We start from the raw sequence: 5,933 nt of genomic DNA, 5'->3' as shown, positions 1-5,933 counted from the left end.
CGTACTAATGGACGGAGAAAGATCCAAAGTCCTCTCCCCTTCATCGTGGGGGACAATACAAATATTTTTACCCAAATAGGGTGAAGGGTCAGAAAGCAAACTTATGTAAACTGTACAAAAATATAAACGCAACATGTGTTGGTCCCAAGTTTTATTATCTTAAATAAAAGTTCCCAGAAATGTTCCAAAAGCACAAAAAGCTTATTTCGCTCAAGCCTGCTGCTTCGCTCAGTTGTGTCTGTTTTTTATAAAGTCTTATGTTTTCTATCTAGTATTTATTCATTACACTGTATGTCATACAAAATGTGCAGTATTTTCTGAACCAAATGACATTTGCGCAGGTGCATATCTATAGGGGAGGCATGTTCGATGGGAGGCATTGGAACTGTTCCATCAGATGATGCCTCCCCATAAAACCATGGTTTCTCTCTTTTTAGCATTTCAGGCATTGGGTAGGTACACAGGTGCTACTGTAGGATGCTATGTCACAGCCTGCAGAACAGCCACAGAGCCACTTGTATCCTTAGGGGTTACTGGCGCAGGCTTAGCGCATGCTTAAGGCCAAGCCAACATTTTAATGAGAGTAATACATGCATGATGAAGGCCATTAGCAAAGAATAAGTCCCAGCGTTTCCTGTTTAGAAATGATTCAGCATGAGTTGCACAAGACAGAGAACTAGCTATGAGGTTGTTTTAGTGGTCACAAGCCCTTGGCTTGGGTTGCATCAGTCTGAGCTGATTTATAGTTGTCCAAATGTTGATGAGCAGCAATTACGAATTTGGACCATCATTACAGCACATCAGTGAAACATGATGGAAAAGGAGATTGCAGCAGTGGTGTTTTTCCTGAAAAGACTGATCAAGAAGGTAAAAAAGTTGGAGACCTAGAAAGTGGACATGTTTGTGGAGCGGTTGACTGTTGCCCTGCAGGAGAATTCAGGGTGCATTGGTACCCTGACAACCCCAGCAAAGGACTTCAGGTGTAATAGGCTGAACAGGTTGCAGAGGGAGGATCCAGAGCTGCAGCGAGCTTGCCAGGAGAGTGGGGTTCAGTACAAGAACCTTGGCCTGCTCAGGGGAAGTGTGTTGCATGTATGGAGAGAAGAACCATCCTTTCAAGGTGGCCAGTTTCTTTGGTGATGAGGATGTGACTAAGAAGGTGACCAGCACTGTGGAGAGGGTGACTTCTGACTACCACTCCGGTTCATCCTCAGATGAGTATAGTGGCCTCAGGGAAACCCGTCCTCCCCCTACCTTCCCCTAAAATCTCCACACATATCAGGTGATCTACCCAGCTGCTCCTTTGTGGCGTCCTCCAGTGCCCAAGCAGAAGAAGATGGTACCCGGTAAATCATATAACGGCCCTCCACATCCTCCTCACTATGGCTTCAGACCTCAAGGCAGACACACCCAGCCCTTCACAGACAAAATGTCTGGGCTCTGCTGGCCAGAGGGGGGCATGGGTACTAGGGTGGAACTCCAGGCCTGGCTTACTCTTAGTGACCACTGTAGCAAGTGTTGACATTAGTATTAGCCTGTTCCAGGGGGGAAATCTGTCGATGTGCCCTTGAGCAATTCATCTAACTGTAAGTCGCTCTGGATAAGAGCGTCTGCTAAATGACTCAAATATAAATGGGGCAGCGTGGGTGAGACAGGTATGAGTCACTTAATGAGAGCTTAACAATTAGGAACTGAGTCATGTCTGGAATACCAAGATTTATAGATTGTTCAAATACACTATATTTCCAAAGGTATGTGGACACCTGCTCGTTTAACATCTCATTCCAAAACCATGGGCATTAATATGGAGGTGGCCACCCTTTGCTGCTAAAACAGCCTCCACTCTTCTGGGAAGGCTTTCCTCTAGATGTTGGAACATTGCTGTGGGGACTTGCTTCGATTCAGCCACAAGAGCATTAGTGAGGTCGGGCACTGATGTTTGGCGATTATGCCTGGCTCGCAGTCAAGGTCAGGGAACTAAGGGGCCTCGCCCAAACCATGAACAACAGCCTCAGACAATTATTCCTCATCCACCAAACTTTACAGTTGACACTATGCATTCGAGCAGGTAGCATTCTCCTAGCATCCACGAAACTCAGAGTAATCTGTCGGACTGCCAGATGGTGAAGCGTGATTCATCACTCCAGAGAATGCGTTTCCACTGTTCCAGAGTCCAATGGCAGCGAGCATTACACTACTCCAGCTGACGCCTGGCATTGCGCATTGTGATTTTACGCTTATGTGCGGCTGCTCGGCCATGGAAACCAATTTCATGAAGATCCCGACAAACAGTTATTGTGCTTTCATAGGCAGTTTGGAACTCGGTAGTGAGTGTTGCAACCGGGGACAGTCAATTTTTACACGCTACGTGCTTCTACACTCGGTGGTCCCGTTCTGTGAGTTTGTGTTAACTTCCACTTCGCGTCTGAGCTGTTGTTGCTCCTAGACATTTCCACTTCACAATAACAGCACTTACAGTTGACTGGGGCAGCTGTACTGTAGCAGGGCAGAAATTACGAACTGACTTGTTGAAAATGTGGCATCCTATAAAGGTGCCACGTTGAAAATCACTATGCTCTTCAGTAAGGTCATTCTACTACCAATGTTTGTCTATGGAGATTGCATAGCTGTGTGCCTGATTTTATACACTTCTCAGCAACGGGTGTGGCTGAAATAGCTGAATCCACTAATTTGATATTTACGAACTAAATATACTTTCCTGCAACCTGCCTCACCCAATGTGGTACGGATCTTCTATTTTTATTCCTTATAACTGGAACTTCCATCAGGAGCTAGCCAGCTAACTAGCTACTAGTCTTTGTTAGCCACGGCTAGCTGTCCTCGCCTTTTTTCCCCGGAATCAGCCAGCCTTAGCTCGGACAATCACCTGCCAGTCTGCACAGCGCGATATCAACCCTGAGCATATCGGACCGCTTCTCTCTACCATATCACCGGATTCCTGCCGCTCTGGATCATTACACTGGATCATTACTCCTAGCTAGCTGCTAGCTAGCTAGCTAGCTGGAAAACGAGTGGCTACTGTTAGCTAACGCCTCTGTCCCGAAGTAAGCACCAGCTAGCCTAGAGCTAGGCCCATATACCAACTAATTCTAGGGCTACAATTACCTCCTTTGCCAATTGGCCTGGACTCTTTATTGTCAACATGGAGCCCCGCCAATCCATCATGATTGGACTGCCGACGTGATCGCCGCAGAACCATCCACTAGCCCTGGCCCGTTAGCTTTTTCTGAATGCTGTGTCCCCTGCTCGCCCAGTGTAGTAGTGAATACCGTATAGCACCCTATCTAACCCATTGCTACTCTTTTGACCCTATGATCACTTGGCTACACAGCTGATGCCCCCTGGACTGTTTCAATAACACGGTACCTCATTTTGTTTACCTGTCGGCCCCAGCCTCGAACTCAGGTCCTGTATGTATCTAACTGACCAGCTCTGCCCTTTCTTCGCCATTTACCCGTTGTTGTCTTAGCTCTCCTGATCAACACCTGTGATTGCTTTATGCCTCTCTCTAATGTCAATATGCCTTGTCTACTGCTGTTTTGGCTAGTTTATATTGTTTTATTTCACTGTAGAGCCCTCAGTCCCGCTCTGTTACGCTCGTCGTTTGAATGAGGAGACCAAGGTGCAGCGTGGTAGGCGAACATCTTACTTTTATTAAAATGAACACCGAAAAACAAAAAAATACAAAACGATCGTAAAGTTCTGCAGGCTACACAGCAACTATACAAAATCAAGATCCCACGAACTAAGGTGGGGAAAAGGCTGCCTAAGTATGATCCTCAATCAGAGACAATAGACAGCTACCTCTGATTGGGAACCATACCAGGCCAAACAAAGAAATAGGAAAACTAGATTGCCCACCCTAGTCACACCCTAAACTAACCAAAATAGAGAATTAACATGATCTCTAAGGTCAGGGTGTGACAGTACCCCCTCCCAAATGTGCGAACTCCGGCCGCAAACCTGAACCTATAGGGGAGGGTCCGGGTGGGCATCTACCCTTGGTGGCGGCTCCGGTGCGGAACGCAGACCCCGCTCTGCTTGTGGCGCCGTCAACTCCGGTGGCGCCTCTGGTGCGGAGATCATCGCCGGAAGCTCCGGGCCGTGAATCATCGCCGGAGGAATCGAACCATGGATCGTTGCCGGGGACTCCGGACCGGGAACCCCCGCTGGAGGCTCCGGACTGGGGACCATCGCTGGAGGCTCCAGACTGGGGACCGTCGCTGGAGGCTCCGGACTGGGGACCGTCGCTGGAGGCTTCGGGCCATGGATCATCACTGGAGGCTTCGGGCCATGGATCATCACTGGAGGCTTCGGGCCATGGATCATCACTGGAGGCTTCGGGCCATGGATCATCACTGGAGGCTTCGGGTCATGGATCATCACTGGAGGCTTCGGGTCATGGATCATCACTGGAGGCTTCGGACTGGGAACCCTCACAGGAGGCTCCGGACTGCGGAGGCGCACTGGAGGCCTGGTGCATGGAGCCGGCACAGAGCGTACCAGGCTGGGGAGACGCACTGGAGGCCGGGAACGCAGAGCTGGCACAACCCGTTCTGGCTGGATGCTCACTATAGCCCGGCAAGTGCGGGGCGCTGGCACAGGACGCACTGGGCTGTGAAGGCGCACTGGAAACACAGTGCGTAGAGCCGGCGCAGGATATCCTGGTCCAAGGAGGCGTACTGGAGACCAGGAGCGCTGAGCCGGCACAACCCGTCCTGGCTGGATGCTCATTTTCGCACGGCAAGTGCGGGGAGCTGGCACCGAGCGCACCGGGCTGTGAATGCGCACTGGAGACACAGTGCGTATCACCGCATAACATGGTGCCTGAACGACGGTCACACGCTCCTTAAAGCGAGCGCGGGGAGTTGGCTCTGGTCTGAAACCTGGCTCCGCCAACCACCCCGTGTGCCCCCCATCCCAAAAATTTGGGGGCTGCCTCTCGGGCTTCCTTCGTGGTCGCGAAACCCGGTGTCGTCGTTGTTCCTCCCTCGCTGCCTCCGTCTGCTCCCATGGAAGGCGATCCCTTTCGGCCTGGATCTACTCCCATGTCCAGGATCCCTTACCGTCCAAGATATCCTCCCATGTCCAGGATGTCTGCTCCTCCTGGCCACGCTGCTTGGTCCGTTTGTGGTGGGATCTTCTGTTACGCTCGTCGTTTGAATGAGGAGATTAAGGTGCAGCGTGGTAGGCGAACATCTTACTTTTATTAAAATGAACACCAAAAAACAACAAAATACAAAACGAACGTAAAGTTCTGCAGGCTACACAGCAACTATACAAAATCAAGATCTCACAAACTAAGGTGGGAAAAAGGCTGCCTAAGTATGATCCCCAATCAGAGACAACTATAGATAGCTGCCTCTGATTGGGAACCATACAAGGCCAAACAAAGAAATAGGAAAACTAGATTGCCCACCTTAGTCACACCCTGATCTAACCAAAATAGAGAATTAAAAGGATCTCTAAGGTCAGGGCGTGACATGCACAAATTGCCTTAGATAGCTCTTTCGTCCCACCCCACACACATGAGGAGACCTCACCTATGTTAATTGATGCCTCCAGAGACAAAACCTCTCTTATCATCACGCAACACATAGGTTTACCTCCACTGTACTCACATCCTACCATGCCCTTGTCTGTACATTATGCCTTGAATCTATTCTACCACACCCAGAAATCTGCTCCTTTTATTCTCTGTCCCCAACGCACTAGACGACCAGTTTTGCTAGCCTTTAGCCGTACCCTTATCCTACTCTTCCTCTGTTCCTCTGGTGATGTAGAGGTTAACCCAGGCCCTGTAGCCCCCAGTTCCACTCCTATTCCCCAGGTACAGTCATTTGTTGACTTCAGTAACCGTAAAAGCCTTGGTTTCATGCATGTTAATATCAGAAGCCTCCTCCCTAAAGTAG

At 49.5% G+C, this 5,933-nt stretch overlaps 1 pseudogene; it reads left to right on the top strand.

Moving 5' to 3' along the window:
- Positions 1-810: 810 nt before the first annotated feature.
- On the top strand, positions 811-1,500 carry LOC120043817 (annotated as a pseudogene).
- Positions 1,501-5,933: the final 4,433 nt, after the last annotated feature.

This window comes from Salvelinus namaycush, chromosome 3 (assembly GCF_016432855.1).
Source record: "Salvelinus namaycush isolate Seneca chromosome 3, SaNama_1.0, whole genome shotgun sequence".
NCBI classification, from domain to species: Eukaryota; Metazoa; Chordata; class Actinopteri; order Salmoniformes; family Salmonidae; genus Salvelinus; species Salvelinus namaycush.
This window is presented reverse-complemented; position numbering and strand designations above follow the sequence as displayed.